Source organism: Macrobrachium nipponense, chromosome 1 (genome assembly GCF_015104395.2).
Source record: "Macrobrachium nipponense isolate FS-2020 chromosome 1, ASM1510439v2, whole genome shotgun sequence".
In the NCBI taxonomy this organism is placed as follows: domain Eukaryota; kingdom Metazoa; phylum Arthropoda; class Malacostraca; order Decapoda; family Palaemonidae; genus Macrobrachium; species Macrobrachium nipponense.
Genome location: NC_087200.1, coordinates 181,032,285 through 181,052,841, shown reverse-complemented (window position 1 = coordinate 181,052,841; position 20,557 = coordinate 181,032,285). Strand labels below are relative to the sequence as shown.

General features: G+C 38.6%; 1 long non-coding RNA gene across 3 annotated transcripts; it reads right to left on the bottom strand.

Moving 5' to 3' along the window:
- Positions 1-1,730: 1,730 nt before the first annotated feature.
- On the bottom strand, positions 1,731-20,428 carry LOC135219886 (uncharacterized). 3 transcript variants are annotated; one of them, XR_010315524.1, is made up of 3 exons: positions 19,775-20,428; positions 3,696-3,888; positions 1,731-2,832 (listed from the first exon to the last, which is right to left on the bottom strand). It is a non-coding gene; the product is annotated as an uncharacterized LOC135219886 (long non-coding RNA). The 3 variants fall into 3 exon arrangements; XR_010315523.1 differs by having other exon boundaries at positions 1,732-2,832; positions 19,823-20,425; XR_010315525.1 differs by having other exon boundaries at positions 1,732-2,832; positions 19,892-20,425.
- Between the last annotated feature and the right edge of the window lie 129 nt (positions 20,429-20,557).

Genomic DNA, 20,557 nt, shown 5'->3' with positions numbered 1-20,557 from the left:
TTACTGATTAAAGGATTGCATATAATGTTAATTAACGTCTCGTCCTGGACTGGTGGGTTTTCCATGCTTTTTAGAAATACTGCTTCCCAAAGACACGACATAATCGACACCTTTTCCAAGGGTAGGAGTAATATCCAATTCTAATAGGTTATGTATGTAGACTGCAGTTACTTAAGGGAAGTGGGAAGTGTTCTGAAGACGAAGTTTTATTTTCAAGTGAATCCATAACTGAATTTAAATTGATATCCACCAAGCACCGGGTCATGCAGAACATATGGTTTTAGGTTTATGCTATTTGTAGATAAAGTATGGTCAAGGTTAGCGATTGACAGATCATATTCGATGAATGTTTATTTGTTGAAGTAATTACTTTGTATAGAGTAGTAAAGTGTTCTGAAGGTGAGGTGGACTTAGAAGAGAGGTTAGGTTAGTTAATGCTCTATTACATGCGACTGTGTTGGGGGCTTGGGGCCAAGCTACGATTGTATGGGATACTGAAAGGGGTATGACAAGTTGGACACAATATTGGAGGGGATCCGTTCATCAGGTGAGTGCGCGTTAATTTGTAATGTGGATTGGAAGGGGGAGATGGCTATTTCTGAGGTGTTCAATCTGCTGGTTAGTGTATAAAAGTTTGGTATTGCACATTGGGTCTGCATCAAGTGTTAAGTTTGTCTTACTTGTGAAACCTTCCAAATGGCATTTGCAGTATGGAGAAAAATTTTTTCCCTAGTTAGAAAATTATGGAAATTGGTTTTTTTTATTATAGGATTTATTTCCTTTGTAATGAATAGTTAGAACTTTATATAAATTACGGCACAAAATTTTTCATGGGGGGGGGGGGGGCGGCGGTAAAGAATCTGTAGTCACTTCTTGGTTGAAACTGTGTGAAATGTTTACCCCTCCCCCCTTTTCCGTTTCCCTATTTTCATTGCTATGTTAAACTATAGTTTTATTTAAATTTACTACAGGGATTAGATGGTTTACCTTGAGAACAGCACATCAACAGAAACTAATTTTTCATAAGTCTGCTTTCCATTACTCTAATTTCTAGTAAAATTAAATTAATTGTATTTGTATTAATAGAATTTTTTCCCTGTTATAATGAGGTTTTACAAGTTCAGCTTGTTTCTGTAGTTACATACCTCCACCTTTTGTATTAATAGAATTATTTCCCTGTTATAATGAGGTTTTTAAAGTTCAGCTTTTTTCTGTAGTTACCACCACCTTTTGTATTATAATTATTTCCCAGTTATAATGAGGTTTTTTAAGTTCAGCTTGTTTCTGTAGTTACATACCATCACCTTTTTACAGGTTGAAGGTTTTAAAGCTTCTGCATTAACCAGATGAGATCAGCTGCAAACGTTCTTCTATGACTAATGATTTTCATTGCTGTATACGTCCCTATAATAAGGAATGGCAGTTAGTCTTATTGCAACCATTGTTTTTGTAAGTAAATGTCAGCCACGTTATGTTGTTTGTATGGTGTTTTTACTGTGCATGGAACCAGTGGTTATTTAGCAACGGGACCAAAGGCTTTACGTGACTTCCGAACCAGGTCGAGAGTGAACTTCTATCACCAGAAATACACATCTCTCACTCCTCAATGGAATGGCCGAGAATCGAACCCGCGACCACCGAGGTGAGAAGCAAACACCAAACCAACCACGCCACTGAGGCGCTCACGTTATGTTGTACACCCATTTATGTTACTACAGTGGAAAGGTAAGAATTTTATCGATGTTAAGGGTACTGGCGAGTTAATTTTTGTACAGACTTAAAATGCTAATAATACTTGCAAGGAGGGTAATTAAAATGCTTCTAATAATAACTTGTAAGACACTAGGAAGAATTTTCATAATTTCATAATTTATTTGTAAAATTGGTGGCTTAGCTAGAGTAGATAAACATTTATAAAGGTAAAGTAACAATTTCATCGAGGATTTTGTTCGACTTATATTTTTTTCTTTCAGGTTACCACATTGCAAAAGTAAGCAGACCAGCTTTTCGACTTTTATGGCGTTCAAATAATAAATATTAACAGATGTTCATTCGGAAATGTGTCCCTTTAATATTTTTTACACATGGACCGTATGTTAAAATTGTCCATCTCCCTTCGTTTGCCAAATAATTTGTGCTTCGGTATACGTTATACTGGTTAATTGCAGGATGTTTATAGTAAAAACAAATTCATTCATCTTTGTTTCAGCTTGCTAATTGAAAAGTTAAGGAGCAGAGAGAACGAGAGAGGCGTGAAAGTGAAGGAACTGGAACACTCAACTTAAGCACGCTGAAAGAACGGGAGGAGGCATGAAAGTAAAGAAGAAACTGGAACACCCAACATGGCTAGCTGAAAGAAAGAGTGGCGGCATGAAAGTAAAGAAACTAGTGTTAAACTGGATATAACGAAGCTGAAAGATTGAGAGAAGGCGAGAAAGTGAAAATGAAACCGGTACTCCTCCTCAGCAAGCTGAAAGAAAGAGAGTTGGCGTGAAACTCAAGAAACTTCATAAGACATTGCAAGACCCAACCTAAAAGCAAGCTGAGGAACGAGTAAGGCTATAAGTGAAGAACCACTCAATTATGAGGGAAAAGGTATGAAAATTTGGATAATATCCATCAAACTATTCAACATAAATGATGAAAGGGCACGAAGCCGAGAAGAAATATTCTTAATTCAGCCAACTGTTCAATTTTTAAATTTAAGTAGCACTCAAGTAGAAAAAGTAGACTAAAAAAATGACACGGTATGGCCTCTTCTCCATTTAGCTGCTCTTTTTGGATCCTCCTCACTCTTCCTTCATTACAGGAACATTGCCATAGTACAATGATCTGAAAATATTACCTGCATAAATAGCAGCACAATACAGTTATAAGTATACTACTACATTTGGTAATGAAAGATCTGACAAAAACAAAATTACATGGTCCCTCAAGTACCCTTAATTCTGCAACCCATTCAACAAATGAAACACTTTCGTAATCTCAACAAATAAAGCTACCCTGCCCGTTGCGGTCATCATTAAGATATGACTGGGTAAATATAAACTATCAAACTTCAAACTAGCAATCTCCTCTAATGACACATAATTCACTCAATCTCACCTACTGTTATACAAAGGCACTCCTGTAAAAAAATTTGTCCACAAACATAAGTTAAACTGAAAATCATTGGCGTCTGTAGTGCGTTAGGTAAAACCAAGAGATATAATTTGACCAAGGTTAAAGTTAATATTAGCCTATAGCTTTATGAAAATCTATGGTAAATTCAATAAGAAAAGCACACGGAATGCTATTAAATTTATCTTCAGCAAATAGTTTTTTCTGATTTAGCTTAATGACCTAACAACTTTCTGTAACACTTTTCAAGTCAGCAGATTTCATTTAACTATCTGTAACCAAGTAAGGTGTGACAATCTACTACGAAAAAATTCTTAACCAAAAATCCTTAAAGTATGATTCTTGTATTGCTAACAAAGTTTCCTAGAATGCTCTCCACTGTTCTGACACTATCACATTAATTTGTGACCATGACTGAATACCTTCCATGTTAAAGTACTTTAAAAGCCTGGAATTTACCCAAACATTCTACGAAGAGGACCTCAAATTTTCACCTTAAGACTTCATAGGAGCTAGTAGCTAAGAATTAGAAAACTTAAATACAAAGTTCTAAAAAATAACTGCCTCTCAATTACCTGCTACTTTTCAAGGTAGAAAAATTCTTTATCACCTTTCTTGTCAAAAGTTTGGAATATTCTTTCATTTTTTACTTTTTCAGAATTAATTTTCTCAAAGGCTTCATTTTTAGCTTCCAACTTTCATGGTGACTACACTGTACTTGGATCAATTGTACCGCCACTTCAAAAGTCTGGCACGTTTTGTGCCAATCTGGAAAAAAATCATTCTTTAAGAGACCCTACGTAAGTTACGTCAGTTATAGCATATACGTAAAACGTTCAAAATATATTTAAAAGTCCTATCATCAATCATAACATCCAACTACAGTGCGAAAATAAGTAAAGTCTATCAACTTGAAAAATACTACTTTATAAAGTGATTGCCCAGAGAGACACTACATCTGTAACAGATCATTGAAAATGTCGTCGACAATACAGTGTTACTTTGAAATATGCCAATGGCAGTTTGAAACCAGTATTTTGTAGGACAATGAAAATATCTTGCTGTACTCCACTGAAAAAAAAAATTTCTCACTTCAACACCATTTTAACTCCAGTAACTGTATTGTATGCGTTGAGTTTAATATAAAAATTAGGCCAAAAGCCAAGCACTGGGACCTATGAGGTCATTCAGTGCTGAAATGGAAATTGACAGTAAAAGGTTTGAAAGGCGTAACAGCAGGAAAACCTCGCCGTTGCGATTTGAATCAAGTGTTAGTAAGAAGAAAGAAGATGTGAAAGGAAGTACAGTTAAGAAAAAAAAAAAATGGTTGCAGCTAAGGGACGAAGGCATGCAGCAAAGAACCTTGAGTTATGCCTACAGTGCACCGCATGAGGTCCATTGACGGAACCAACCCCATACGGGTACTGTATTGTATGAAACTTGTACAATTTAAAATGTACTGAGCACTGTCCTCCATAAGCTCTTCCTTTGACACAGAGCAAAATAACATCCAGAACTCACAGCATCCTATAGAAAAACAAATGAATTGCTGTACTCAAAAGACCTTTACAACAGCAAATTGGGATCAAGGGCTATACGGCCGAATTGCCTGTAGTGTACAAAATGTTAAAATAATTGATCTAGTATGTACTTCTGGTAGTTTTTGAGTTTTGTACACCTAACAGCAAAACAATACCTATATCAGAATCATAATTCCTAAAAAAACAACAATATATACCTGTAAGATCAAGCAGTCTCCACTCTTGCTTTGTGCATGGGCTGCAAGGCTGACCAATGCTGCCACTGAACTGCAAAAAGGCAGAGGACCAGCGCAGATCAAGCTTCTCCAGAAATAATAGGACTGGGTTCTACCTGCAAAAGCAGAGCTGTCATTCCTGTCACAACAAGAGTTTTACTGGAACCTTTGAGTTTCCTCACGAATGAGGACAGACTTGTTGCCATATTTGCCAGCATGCCTGGGTCCTTTGGCTGCAGCTTTGGGCAAGCACACTGACTTTTCCCAGTGTACCATGATCCCATTGCAGAGGTTGTACTACAATATTCAAATGCAGCTGCCCCTTCGAAGATGTCAGAACTAGCCATCGCCCAGATACTACTGCAAACTTGTACCTTGTGGTTGGACCCAACCTAATACCAAGGTGAAGACCACACCTGTTGGCTGTCACCAGTCCAAGGTGCAGGGATTTCAAGCTGTAGAAAAGTCTCCTTGCAGGAAAAGCTGATGGACAGGAACAAGAAGTGTGTACCCTCGAGATCCAATGAAAGCATGAAATCACCCCTTCTGATGAAATCCAACACACGCTACCAGCAAAACCGCATGTAATGTTCATTTTGTCATAACGAAAATAGTTTCCTTAATGAAAAAAATTTTTTTTTGGTAAAATTAATTTCAACCATTATGGGAAAACTGGAATAAAAATTATTTGTTGCATCAGAAATAATGTAGTTCCAACGGATTTAACATTTATTTTGACTGCAAACCATCCGATTTAGAGATTTACTATGTAATTGGAGTTAAAAAAACGAGTTTTTCCAGAAAAAGGTAAATGTCCAGGAGAAGGCCGCACCCGTTTTTCAAGTATTAACGACGAAAAACGGCAAAAAACGACCAGATTGGTGTTGCACATCGCATAGAAACATGAGGAAATGAATAAAAAAGAAACTAAGAGTTACTCTTACACACAAAATCTAAGCATAAACCTACTACTTCAATTATGGGGGATCCCAGTGGGAAGTGGGGTTTTTGGGTGGGGGGAGGAGGAGAAAAGTGATTTTCGGGGCACTACCGAACCTAATACAACCACCTAACCTTACCTAGGGCCCTGTACCCCTACCTAGGCCTAGCGGGGGGGCTCCGCCCCCCTGCGACCCTTAAGGCCACTACCTAACATCCATCAAACCAAATCCAAAGTGATGGTACTGCTGTATACATCGTTATACTACCACCATTATAATATACTCTATAAATTAATGAAGCTTACCTTAAACTGTTGGTTGATAACGATGTGCTGCTGCTTTGAGGAAAACGTGAAGCCGTTGCAAGGTTCCCTGACATGCAACTTAAAGTAGCAAGTGGCCAGGTACCCGACGACCACATTGCACTGCAAACAATCGGTAGGAAATCGAAGGTCTGTCAAAATTAATGCCAGAAGGGCCAGCCACTGCCTCTGCCATAGCTACAGGAAGACAAAATGCCGTTTTTTGCTTCATTATTCAAGTATTCAGTCAAACAAGGATACCAGTGGACACTAGACAGGTAACTTTTTTACTCCGCTGAAATGCTAGTGAAACTTAGTTTTCGACTAAAGTAGTTCGTAATTGGTTATGAAACCCATGACGTCATAACTATGTCACACCTCTCAGCCAATAATGAGTAACTGGAACTGCTTTTGTTTGTGTAAGAAAGTAAGTTAGAGGGCTCATTAAAAGTAAACATTATCGTAGAGGAAACACCTCTCCCGACTTAGGAAAAATTCGAGGTAAAAACTTAATTTTGTTTTTTTCTCTCTGTAAGTATGCATTAGCGACAGTAATGTATTGAGAAGAAGTGTTTTGTTATCACGTGCTTTACTCGGGAAAAATATCAATATAATAGATTTCCCATAATGGTTGAAACTGTAATAATACCTTCTTTTTTTTATGAACATCATCAGGTTACTGAGGTTTATCTGGATGGATGGATTATGATATTTAGGGACAAGCCCAAGCACTGGGACCTATAATGGTCATTCAGCGCCGTAATGGAATGAAATAAATAATCTGATAATTAATGAAATTTAATTGAACGTGATGATAATCTGATGTGAATGAAACTTAAAACCTTATTTCATTAAAAAAATAAATAAATAAATAAAATAATAAAAAAATACATAATAAATATAAAAATATAATTTTTTATATTAGTATAAAACTGCATACACTTGTGTGTATTAGGTGAAAGGTAAAATTGAATATTATTAAAATAAGTCAAATTTTATAGTAAATATCAATCTCTTTTAAGAACTTTACAAGATTATTGATATCAACATCATCTCCTAAAATATAAGAAAGTTGTTTCCCTGAAAGTCCGAATTTCCTGCGGGCAGCACCATACACTGGGCAACAAACCAGAATATGCTCAACTGTCAACAGGCAGTCACAGCGAGCACAGACTGGAGCCTCACTTCCTTCAAGTATAAAGCTGTGCGTCAATCGGGAATGACCAATACGAAGTCTCGTTAAAACAATCTCGGTCCTCCTGTCTCTATGAAACGAAGACTGCCAAAAATTCAAATTAGGTCTGATTGCCTTCAGCTTCTTGTTTCTGGCAAGGTTTGAGGACCATCGCTCCTGCCATTTGTGGCGGATATAGCTTCGAATAGGAGACTTCATATCAATGTATGGAACTTCATGGATATCCAGTGATCTTTTATTACATACTCTTTTTGCTGCTCTATCAGCTTTTTCATTACCCTTGATCCCTACATGGGCAGGAACCCAGCAGAACGAAACAGCTTTGTGTTTTGCAAGAAATTCGAAACAGCCACTCTTGAGCTTGGAGAATCAAAGGATGTGATGTATTACAAATATTAAGACTCTCCAAAACACTTTTAGAATCCGAATATATAACAAATTTCTTCTTCTCGGTACGATGAACAATAGCTAATGCTCTATTAATGGCAGAAAGGTCTGCTGTATATACTGTAGCCGAATTTGGTAGTTTTGCAGCCTCACAAGTCTTTTCTGTAATTACGGCTAGCCCAACTCCCTCTCTTGACTTGGAACCGTCTGTATAAATCTTATACGCACCATCATGAGTTACATCATGTTCTAAGAATAAACTCTTTGCCATTTTATCAGAAAGGTTCTTCTTGACCATAGTTTTGTTACAAACTTTTGCTTTAGGGATAAGCCATGGGGGGAATCTAGAGGCAACTAACTGAGAAACATTCTGATTCTTTAGAGTATCATTATTCACTTCTTGATGTAGTCTTATCTGGAAGGGGACAGATGACCTTGGTTTAAATTTCCTGTTGTCAAGTTGGCGAATGACCTTATTGGAAGGATTTTCAGAACTGCTCTTTACGCGCATTATGTAGCGCAGACCCAGTTCCTCCCGTCGTAAGTCAAGTGGCAGTTGATGGGTATCTACATACAGACTCTCAACAGGAGATGTTCGGAATGCACCAGAGCAAATTCGTAATCCCATGTTATGGACAATATTGAGGTCGTTAAGTTTGCTTTTGCACGCTGAAGAATAAATCTGACACCCATAATCTAGCTTTGATCTACAAAGTGCATCATAAAGTCTTAATAAACATTTCTTGTCAGCTCCCCATTCATATCCAGAGACTACTTTCAAAAGATTAAAAGATGCTTTAATTTTACATTTAAGGTTATCAATATGTTTGGTCCAGGTGAGTTTTGAGTCAAAAGTCATTCCCAAAAATTTGACATCGGCAGCATATGGTAAAATAGATCCCTCGAGTTTTAAATTAGGTATAACCTCTTTACGCCTGCTCCTTGAAAAGCGGATAGCAACACTCTTAATGGCTGAAAATTTAAAACCACTTAGCCTAGCCCATTTGGAGACAGAATCTATAGCTTTCTGTAAATATCGGCATGCAGATATAGCATCGTAGGCAGTGCAATAAATGGCCAAATCATCCACAAACAATGAAGCTCGAACTGGGCTTGGAACTTCATCCAAGATGCTATTTATGGCGACAGCAAAGAGGGTCACACTGAGAACACTTCCTTGTGGAACACCTTCCTCTTGTTTAAAGGGGGACGACAGAAAGTTCCCTACTCTCACTTTTATTACTCTCTCGGATAGGAAGGAATGAATGAACCGAATTAAGTTGCCCTTAATACCCATTTTCTGTAGTTGTTTTAGAATTCCATTACGCCAAGTAGTGTCATAAGCTTTCTCTAAATCAAAGAAGACCCCTATTGTCTGACACTGATTGACAAAACCCTGCTGAATTTGGTTGGAGAGTCTCATAAGTGGGTCGAGGGTAAATCTATTTTTACGAAACCCAAATTGGAAAGGAGAGAGAAGCTTATTTGATTCTAAGTGCCATACCAAGCGATAATTTATCATTTTTTCCATTAACTTGCAAACACAGCTTGTTAGTGCTATAGGTCTATAACTTGAACTTTGTTGGGGATCTTTATTTGGTTTTTGAACGGGGATTATGATGGAAATTTTTCCAGGATCTCGGCATAACTCCAGTCTCCCAAATCTTATTAATGATCTTAAGAAGGTAGCGTTTGGCCTCTTCAGGTAGCTTCCTAAGCATTATATATAAAATAGTATCTTCACCAGGAGAAGTGTCATCTGTTGAAGAGAGTGCTTCATGTAGTTCTTGAAGCGAGAATCTTGCATTGTATGCCTCCCGGTTATCACCAGAAAGATTCAGATTGACCTGAGTGTTCCTGATTCTTTGGAATTCACTAGAATAGTTTCTTGGGCTAGAAATGTTGGAGAAATATTGACCCAATGACTCAGCTACATCTGAAGGGTTTGTAACTAGGTTATTTTCTACTCTCAAAGAGGGAGTTTTGGGTGGCACAAACTTCCCTGCTAGTTTTCGTACCTTTTTCCATACAAACATCGATCGTGTTTTAGAGTTAATACCATTTATATAATAAATCCAAGAGTCTTTCTTGGCACGACGGAAGTATCGGCGTTGTTTTGCCATGGCTCGCTGATATATTCTTTTAGAAGTGGATGTGCCACTTGATTTGTATTTCTTGTAGCATCTTCTAGTAATTTTTTTTAAGGTGGCACACTTTTTGTCCCACCATGGAACTGTTGGTCTCCTTGGCTTTCCTGTAGTTTTTGGAATAGAGGCTTCTGCACTGGCTAATACAGTGTTTGTCCAATACTCATATGCTTCAATATGGTTGTTAAAGGATTCATATGGTTTATCGAGATGGATATCCTTTTTATACTTCTCCCAATCAGCTTCCAATGGCTTCCATTTCTGTGGCATTTCTGTAGGGACATTTCTGGTAAACTTTAAAAGAATGGGATAGTGATCACTGCCATTTAAAAATTAATTTACTGACCAAATAAAATCTAAAGCTATTGCAGAGGAACATATACTCAGATCAATAGCAGAGTAAGAATTAAAAAATATATTATGATAAGTCATAGTACCATCATTTAAAAGCACAATATCATTATTATTAATAATGTCTTCTATAATTTTACCTTCATTATCTGAAGTATGCCCTCCCCATAACGGATTATGGGCATTAAAATCACCAAGAATAAAAAATGGCTGTGGCAGTTGATCAATTAATGATTGGATATCAGCATTTGTGAAGTTTGATCTAGGAGGCAGGTAGATGGAACACACAGTAATCTGTTTGTCTAATGTGATCTTAAGAGCAACAGCCTGTAAATTTGTACTGAGGGCTACAGGCAAGGATTCCAGTGATTTGCTCACGATAATAGCTGCTCCTCCATGTGCTCTATCACCCACTGGAGGGGTGGATGTGAAGATCTCATAATTAAGTCCAGGATTGAACTTCTCTGGACCTAATTGAGTTTCCTGCAGGCAAATTACTCCAGGATTAGTTTCTCTTATGAGGACCTTTAGATTTTCAGCACGAGAACGCAATCCTTTACAGTTCCATTGTAGGATGTTGAATGAAGCCATTACAAATCCGATTTGGAAGCCTTTCTTTTTTCCTCTTTAGGTGGTCTGGAAATAGACGGTTTTTTATGACTAACCCTGTGATCTTTATTTCTCCTAGTTTGATTTTCTTTAGGAGGAGGGTGAACATCTACCGTTGTAATCTGTGCAACCTCTTTAACTTGGTGGTTGTGTTCCATTGCAATACTTGCTTCACTTGAGGAAAGCACACTGTAGCTGTTAAATATCGAAGCATGCTTATTTGGAGTATAAGGGGGAGAACCTGAAGGAGTCCTTCCTCTCTTGGGGTTCCTTAACTGTTTTGATTCCATTAGATCAGGCAGAGATTCTGCCTGTGATAGATTTACTACATTAAAAGTAGGAGATGGAAGAGATGATGGGAGAGCCTCTTCATCTGGAGGAGAGACTTTTTCAACCACAGGCAGCTTGCCTGCTTTGGTGGTGTGTGCTCTTGCTTCCAGTGACTGAGCACCCAACCCAGATACCCGGGCCTCTACCACAGGAGTTGATGCACCTACTGCAGGAGAAGGTGCTCCTACAGGACCCCTTGTGGTAGTAAGGGGTAGTGGGTTTAGAGCTCTTGCATAGCTCTTTGATTGGCCCAATTGTTGTTTGGCATATCCTATGCTAATGTGTTCAGCATTAGCCTTATTTATTGCTGATAGTTCATCTTTGTATGCTTCACAGTTTTTATCATTAGCCTTATGGTTCAGCTGACAATTACAACAATTTGGTGTTTCAGAACAAATACCATGGTCAGGGGCAGAGCAATTTATGCAAACTTTTGCGTTCCTACATACTTTTGATGAATGACCAAACTTGAAACAGTTGAAACATTGAATTGGTTTCGGGAGGAAGGGTCTTATTCGCACTCTTTCATTTTCAATGATTACATGGGATGGAACGTTAGGGTCTTCAAAGGTCAAAATTATCATATTAGCAATGGGTGTCTTTTTTACTTTCCACACTGTTAATGGGCTCATTTCAAGGATCTCACTTTCTGTGAACTCATACAAATCTTTGTCAAAAATTACACCTCGGCCATAACTAAAATTCAGGTGGGGTCTGATTTCTTTATCAATATCATGCCCAGAAGGATTCATTGCAGATAGCATTTGTGCTTGCGTTTTTGATTTAGCATGTATTAGCACTGTACGTTTTCCAAATCTAGATATATCTCCACTATTTATTCCTCCCACCTTTTTCTGGAGATACCTGCAGAACTTATAATAATTGTAAGTTTCCTCCTTCGCTGTTGCAACTAGCCACATAGGAGGTTTGGGAGTTCTGGATGGATTATTAACCTCTGTTTTCTGATGTATATCTTGAACCCATTCAGATGGTACATAGCTATCTAAATTTTTGGGTACTTTATCGGTCAAAGCTCCCTCTATAATACACTGATTTATTTGTACTGTATTTATATTACTACTAGCCTTAAAGGCATCTTCATATTTATCAAAAGTAATCCATGCTTCTCATTTTGATGTGACTTCAAGGAAATTCATCCTTATTTCAATTATAGTTCCAAAGGAACGGAAGGTTGTCAAAATAATGTCATAGTCGCACTGCAGTGGTATGCCCACGACATGTAGCACTCGCAAGTTTTTCACATTAGATAGTTTTCCAACACAATGTGTAGAGCTACCATCGTGCTCTTGATTAATTGAAATTTCCTGGGGGTGGTCCAAGTCCTTGTCCATAGTCATCATCTGCGCCAAAGCATCAAAAGGTCCAGGGGTACTTGAATCCTTATATTTATTTGTCATAAAGATTAGAGGGGGTATAATAAAAAAAAAAAAAAAATTTAAACTTGAAAACCTTAAAAAAAATATCATCAGCCTTTCTTGGAGTTTATTACGCCACCAATGGCACAAGTGAGAACCGAATCCCAAATGTCCGCATCCCTACCCTACCCCATTGGGGATGGCATAACATGATTAGAGTGGCTCAAGTGTAGGCCAAACCCGCTTGATAGGACTGAGAGTATTACAAGAATACAATCATCCCCACCCCAATCATGTTATGGGCAAACCGGATAGAATGCCGAGAGTCCTAACCCAGAACCAGACCCCCCTGGAATCCGTGGTCCAGCTCTAAAGAATAGTTCCGCCTGATCTCTCAGGTCCGAACATTATCGGGCAGTTGATGATCCTACCACAGTTCCCACTATTTAGTTTTGGATATAAACCCAGTCCCAGCTATGATATCTTTTCCTATTTTCATGTCTAATAAATTTTACAAAGGTGGAAAAATCCACAACAATTAATCCAATTTATACGATGATCTATGGGACTTATAGGGGGAGGAAGCAGAAGGATGAAAAGTTTTAGTAAAAGGAAAAGAGCTGACTTATTTAGTTGGATCAACAGCTGGGCACCAAGGCCGAGCGAGAAAGTAGTTCCCACCAGTCATCAGGGCCCAGCTGCTGAACCCTAAGCCCCCCATCCTCGGCAAGGCTTCAGCATCTGGGGGGCTGAGGTTTATCTGTGACAAGCCTCTTATGCAAGCTAATTTCCAGGCAACCAAACACCTCGGTTATTCTACATGCATGCAGTGCTCACTGTTGGCCTATGAAAATTAGCACTCCAGGCCATCAGTTGTCAGCTGCACCTACAGTGAATGCATTCAGTGTTTATTGTCAAATCCACAACTGGCATATTAGCATCTAGTGCAGAAGCAGATCAAGGGCATTCAACATTAATACATCCTAACCTTGACCTAGGGCACCATGCCAACCCAACAGCAGCCCCCTCACCCCATCCTACCAGTGTAATATGGCACTAAAAAATTTTCATATCCTTAGTTTAGCCTATACAGGGAGATATGATCCCTAGTTTAGCCTATACAGTGAGACATGAATAAAAATAGCTTACATATTCTTCTATGATGCTGCAGTAGTTTAGGAGAATATAAACTAGCACCTGCCTCTGAACATATGAAATAAATTCTTCTATTTCTCCTCTTGTTGAAGATTTCCTGCCAACCGTATCTGGGAAAAGAACTGAATGCATCACTTTCTATCCTGCAAGGAACACCATTTTGAATAGAAGCTCAAGTATAGGGGTTGACTAAATTCTCAAAGTGGTTGGGTACACCGAGGACCAACACTTCAACTTCCCTTTCCTTCGTTATCCTATAGACACTCTTCCCTCCCTTGCTATTCTGTACATAACATTTCACTTCTTCCAAACTTGGTCATTTCAACTTTGTTTCCAGAGTCATCAACCTGAGTGCTGCTGATCTAGTGGTGTATGAAAACTTCAAGCTAAACCAGTACCAATGATTATCTGTACGATCCCCCAGTCAAAACGTGACTTACTAGTGAACCAACATATGAGTTTACAGAGATACGAGCTACTACACGAGTTATTTGTTGCTTTAAGAAACGGGCCGAGTTGCGAGTTACAAGCCACAGAACCTGGGAGATGCAATCTCCCAATGAGTCTGCCATTACTAGCATCAAGATGCCTAGCTGAGTGGTCTCAGTCAGTTTATGTTGCTGTGAGAGCATGTCCACAGCATCTCTTAGCATTTCTTGTTGTTCCCCTGTCCTTTGGAACATTTAATTTTCACTGTGGATCCTAAGAGTGTGTGTTTTAAGACCAGTGCTGAGAAGAAATGCTACATTACCTTGGATATGAAGCATGAAATCATAGTAAAACACGACCAAGGTGTCTGTGTTATGGACTTAGCAAGGTAGTATGACTGGACTACTACTACAATCTAAGACTGAAGCAGGAGAATCAATAAAGGCTACACTTATTAAAACTAGTTTATTTCTTTACCTTCACTTTTACTATATTTTTTATACATTGATTCAACTTACAAGCAAATTAAGTTATGAGCTCGGTCACAAAACTAAAACTCCTATGCCAAAGTACTACTGTATTAGGAAGCTCCTGAGTAGGTTTACCTATACCAAATTGACAATTGTAGAATCTTGTACCAACCTAACCGAGCTGTTTAAAACTACATGTCCATACAAATTAAGCATGATTTTTTTTCACTGAACATAAGTTTGTTATAATTACATTAACAGGAGACATTTCACATCTAAAACTTTAAGCAATGTTAAAGGGTTGAAAAATGAACCAGAGTAAGAATAACTGGATATGCCTAAGACTAGAGTAAAGACTTTCATAGGTCAACACTGAACAACACATGCCAAGTGCAATGGCCTGGAAAGCACCTCATAGGAACATCCCTTGTCATAAGTATACTAGCCCAGAAAAGTGATTTTCCCCCTCAAAACCAAAAATTTCCAATGAGGAACTGTGCTTAAATTTCATAAAATAAATTTTAAACAAAAGTTCAAAATTTTGCTGTGTCTCAGTGCATTCTGAATCTATGAAGTTCATTTTTGTTGTAAATTAGTAGGCTAGGAACAGTTTTTGATACTGGACCTCTTTTATCCTACAATTATGGAGGCCAAAATGAGAAGCCATGGTTTTGAGTGGGGAACAATGCAAGAGTGAAATACAATTATGTACTGGGCAAATCTAAAGGAGAGCTCCGTCTCTTGTTTGCAGAAGAATATATATATTTCCAATGTATTTTTTATTGATTATGCTTAAACTGATCATTTATATTGGTGGCATCAAGCAATTACACCCTTGTTCCCGTCTAACAATCTTGGGGGACCCCAGTGGGAACCACAGTTTTTGGGGTGGGGGGAGCAAGAGAAGAGTGATTTCCAGGGCACTACCAAACCAAACAAACCACCTAACCTAATCTAGGGCACCATACCCCTACCTAAGCCTAGCGGTGATTGACCTGTAAATGTTTGTAGCCCTCGTTTGCCAGCCAATCGTATGCTTTCCAGCAATCGGAAATTGTTGTTCCAGGTTCGATGTACTGTTTAATGACAGCAAGCAAAACCTCAAGAGTTTTGTTGTTCAACAGGAACCATAAAGAACTCCCTAGTTTCCTTACAAATTCCCCCAAATACCCACTGACCCTCTGTAATTCTGCCCACATTATACTTCCTCTTCCCAAATTTTGAGTCATCAATTTACACTATTTTACCCTGCCTCCAATGTTATGAGACCGTCTAAATACCCAATTTACTATTACTTCCCTACAAAATGAAGCCCAATCATTGATGGTGGGATCGCTGAGATGAAGCTCAAAGCTAGAAACTTATAAGAAAACCAATTAGATACAACAAGCAAAATGTTAAATTAGTTTCAATATCCATGTGAGACTTGGATAACCATGAGTTTTTAAATATAGAGACAAAAATTACTTTGTTTTTTTTGGACACTACATAGGTTTTATCGCACCGAAATGTGTTCACTCTTGATTAAACCGTGATTTTGGGCAAAAGTTACAAGCCTTTTCTATATGCCCATAATAATAGTTTGTGAAATCTCTATAATTCATGTATCAATTTTCATACACTGTGGGGAAACTTTCCTGGGGAACAAAATCGGAGCTTGTAGACGGTCCTGGTAATTCAGTCATGGCGCTAGTGCAAGTAACGCTTAATTGGAGAAAATAGGAGTATTTGCTGGAAAAATGAAAGACTTGGAAACATCAAATATTGTCATTGGCTGAAAACACTGCTTTCTTTTGTTTCAGAGAAAATTGAAACGTGCTTATTTATTGTTTGTTTGTCTGGTGCTTATTTACGATTGGATATAGTCTATAATGATGTCACTTTTTGGGGGGAGTTTTTTTTCGTGACTCATTAAAATAGGTGATACGACAGACAACAACATGGACTTTTTTTTCTGTAGGTACAAAATATTAAAGTTGTGTTTCCTAGACCGATAGGACTTACTGCCACTAATTTCTGTCTTCCTTAGAACATTCTTGGTATCTTCTTTCAAGGTGTAAACACATTTATACTAAAAATCAGCCGGAGCATTTATTAAGGTTTACCATGTATTGCAACATCCTTGTGACCTTAAAAGTTTTGGCAAAACTAAGGTTTGAAAGGTAACATCACACACTAGTATGGTCTAGTAACCTAGGTTGATCTAGTCAGGGTGGACAGATAAGGACCTAATGCTCTACGTTAGGTCACAAACCTACTATAAAATATGGTGCCCTAGACTAGGTTAGGTGTGGGTCAGGTAGGCATGGACACTGCCAATCTAGGCTGGGGTGGAACTCAAGTCTTATTTTAATTCAAAGTTTCAAATTAGGTTAAGTAGGGGGCCAAGGGGCTTCAGATTCCCCTGGCCTTGTAAGGACCAAGGGTCCTAGTTTTCAGACAAAGTTAGGTAAATTTTTAGTTTCAGCCAAATTTGGAAAAATGCAATAAAAATATATTTGTTGCATCAGAAATAGTGTGGTTTCAATGAATTTAACGTTTATTTTGACTGCAAACCAACCGATTTAGAGATTTACTATGTATACCCTAGTTCATCCCACCAATTATGGGGGACACCCTTTGGGAACCGGGGTTTTGGGTGGGGGAAGGGGGGGGAGGGTGTTGGGGCATTGAATGATATTTGCAATAAATGAATAATTAATGTTCCAGCACCCCTCCCCCATACTAGGCCTACCGGGGGGAGGGGAGTAGGGCCCCCCAGCGACCCCCCCTTAAAGCCACAGTAATTTTCAGGGCACCACAGAACCTAACAAACCCACCTAACCTAACCTAGGGCCCTGTACCCCTACCTAGGCCTAGCGGGGGGGCTCCGCCCCCTTAAGAAGCCACAGTGATTTTCGGGGCACTACCGAACCTAATACACCCACCTAACCTTACCTAGGGCCCTGTACCCCTACCTAGGCCTAGCGGGGGGGCTCCGCCCCCCTGCGACCCCCCCTTAAGGCCACAGTGATTTTCGGGGCACTACCGAACCTAATACAACCACCTAACCTTACCTAGGGCCCTGTACCCCTACCTATGCCTAGCGAGGGGGCTCCGCCCCCCTGCGACCCCCCCTTAAGGCCACAGTGATTTTCGGGGCACTACCGAACCTAATACAACCACCTAACCTTACCTAGGGCCCTGTACCCCTACCTAGGCCTAGCGGGGGGCCTCCGCCCCCATGCGACCCCCCCTTAAGGCCACTACCTAACATCCATCAAACCAAATCCAAAGTGATGGTACTGCTGTATACATCGTTATACTACCACCATTATAATATACTCTATAAATTAATGAAGCTTACCTTAAACTGTTGGTTGATAAAAATGTGCTGGTGCTTTGAGGGAAAACGTGAAGCCGTTGCAAGGTTCCCTGACATGCAACTTAAAGTAGCAAGTGGCCAGGTACCCGACGACCACATTGCACTGCAAACAATCGGTAGGAAATCGAAGGTCTGTCAAAATTAATGCCAGAAGGGCCAGCCACTACCTCTGCCATAGGTACAGGAAGACAAAATGCCGTTTTTTGCTTCATTATTCGAGTATTCAGTCAAACAAGGATACCAGTGGACACTAGACAGGTAACTGTATTACTCCGCTGAAATGCTAGTGAAACTTAGTTTTAGACTCAAGTCATTCGTAATTGGTTATGAAACCCATGACGTCATAACGATGTCACACCTCTCAGCCAATAATGAGTAACTGGAACTGCTTTTGTTTGCGTAAGAAAGTAAGTTAGAGGGCTCATTAAAAGTAAACATTACCGTAGAGGAAACACCTCTCCCGACTTAGGAAAAATTCGAGGTAAAAACTTAAATCTTTTTTTTTCTCTGTAAGTATGCATTAGCGACAATAATGTATTGAGAAGAAGTGTTTTGTTATCACGTGCTTTACTCGGGAAAAATATCAATATAATAGATTTCCCATAATGGTTGAAACTGAAATAATACCCAAAGTTAAACATGACTTTACTATTTCACCCTCCCCAACACCCATAAAAAAAAAAAAAAAAAAAAAAAAAAAAAAAAGTTCAAATGTAGTCTCAATTGTAGGATACAGATGGAGTTATGGGTATTTCTAATACTACTATTGGCTAATGGAATTAACATTTAAAACCTTAACATATACATATATGAAAGGCAATCATATTTAACTTTAGGATGCTATGATTTGCGTTCAAATTGACCACTCAAAATTTCTAGGTAGATCTATATTACTATTTCGCAGCAGCCTAGACTATGGCAGTTGCAGTTTTTCTATGCAGTTTTACCTCCTGAACAAGAATTTTAAGTAACACATTCGGACGGCTGTAATTAACCCCCAGGGGCTCGTACAAAACACGGCAAAATACATTTAATGCCCCAATTCCTGGTGGCTTTCGTATTCGTGGGGACGAACGATGCAGAATGCTTATAGTAATAGACATACCGATTTCTATTCTAAGCCTATTTTGCATGTGCCCTATTTTTGTTCTGTGCAACATTCACAAAACTGCTCTGTGGCTTTACCTTTACACTTTCAGCAGTTCCATTACCCGGGAAACTGCTAGACCTTACAAAAGGCTATAACACTTTTCAACTGAGAATATCGCTTAGGTTAACGCTGACACCTGTACGCTGTAAGCACACAAAACTTTGGGTGCGGGTATAACACTTCAAACCAAGCCTAACCTGCCTATTGGCTAATGGTGACAATTTCAATGTATACACTAGCCTACCGGCTTGAAAACACCTTGAAAAAATTTCATTAACTTCCTTTATGTAGAACTATGTACATGGACCGGTAGTAGTTGAGGAAACATGGCATACCAAAAGAATGACAAGCATAAAAATCTTCAAAATTTTCTTTGATTTTAGGTACTAGACCAGCCATAAACTGGCTCAAACTTACCACTTTGCATGCCATAAAATTCCTTCTGTTTGCCTGATTAGCTTTGTCCTGAAGTGATAATGAACACGAAGTAATTAACCTTGACAAAACTCAATACGAAATGTTAAATGAAATATGAGACCTTAACAAAAGATGTAAACTTTGCCACAATAGGAATACAATTTAAACAGTAAGTAATTACAAATCCAGAGGAAATCTCTGATATGTTGCCTCAACGTATTGACTACTTATAAACACCCAAATATACAATGGAAATCTCCGACGAGTAGACTCACTGTACATAGGTAACCATTAAGTAGTTGCAAAAATCCACTGGGAATTACCAGTAGGTTGCCTCGCCGTGCAAGATTACTTGCAAAAATCCACTGGTAATCACCATTAAATTGCCTCACCGTTCAATTACTTGCAAAAAATCCACAAGGAATCGCCAATAAGATTTATCAACGTTAGTTAGCCATGCCCATCAAATGAGATCTTTGTTGGACCCTGAATATCTAAAACAAGGAAGTCGGAATACACAATTCGTAACTCACCAACCGTCTGTGATGTCTTCGGTGTCCTCGTTAAACTAGCAGTGCCATCTATGTATCATTTTCGGAGATCATTCTTGCTTGGGGAAATTTTTATTTTGTCTTGGATATGCTGCGCGAGTGAAATTTCATCCTCTAGCAATACTTGTTGCTACAGATAATGTTTTTGTTTATTAAATAGCAAATTAAATATCCTGCTTCATGTGCATCTTGTACTGTAGGTAAAGGAAGATACAATGCAGAAACGCAGACTTATGATAATCAACTTTTAAAGATATTAAAGCCATTCAGAAATGAAAGGCGATTTGTTTGTTATTCATCTACATTCATAATCAGTACTACGTTAATATTTGTCTAATTGTCTCGAGAAAGATGATTTTTCTGTTTGTTTGGGACAGAAAAGCTGTATTTGGCTTTCTGAATCAGTTTTGTGTTTTTACATTTTGACGTAAAATACCAGTCAAGATAACGAATTACATTCTGAGTGGCTTATGCATTTATTTGTTTGTACGGTGTTTTCATGTTGCA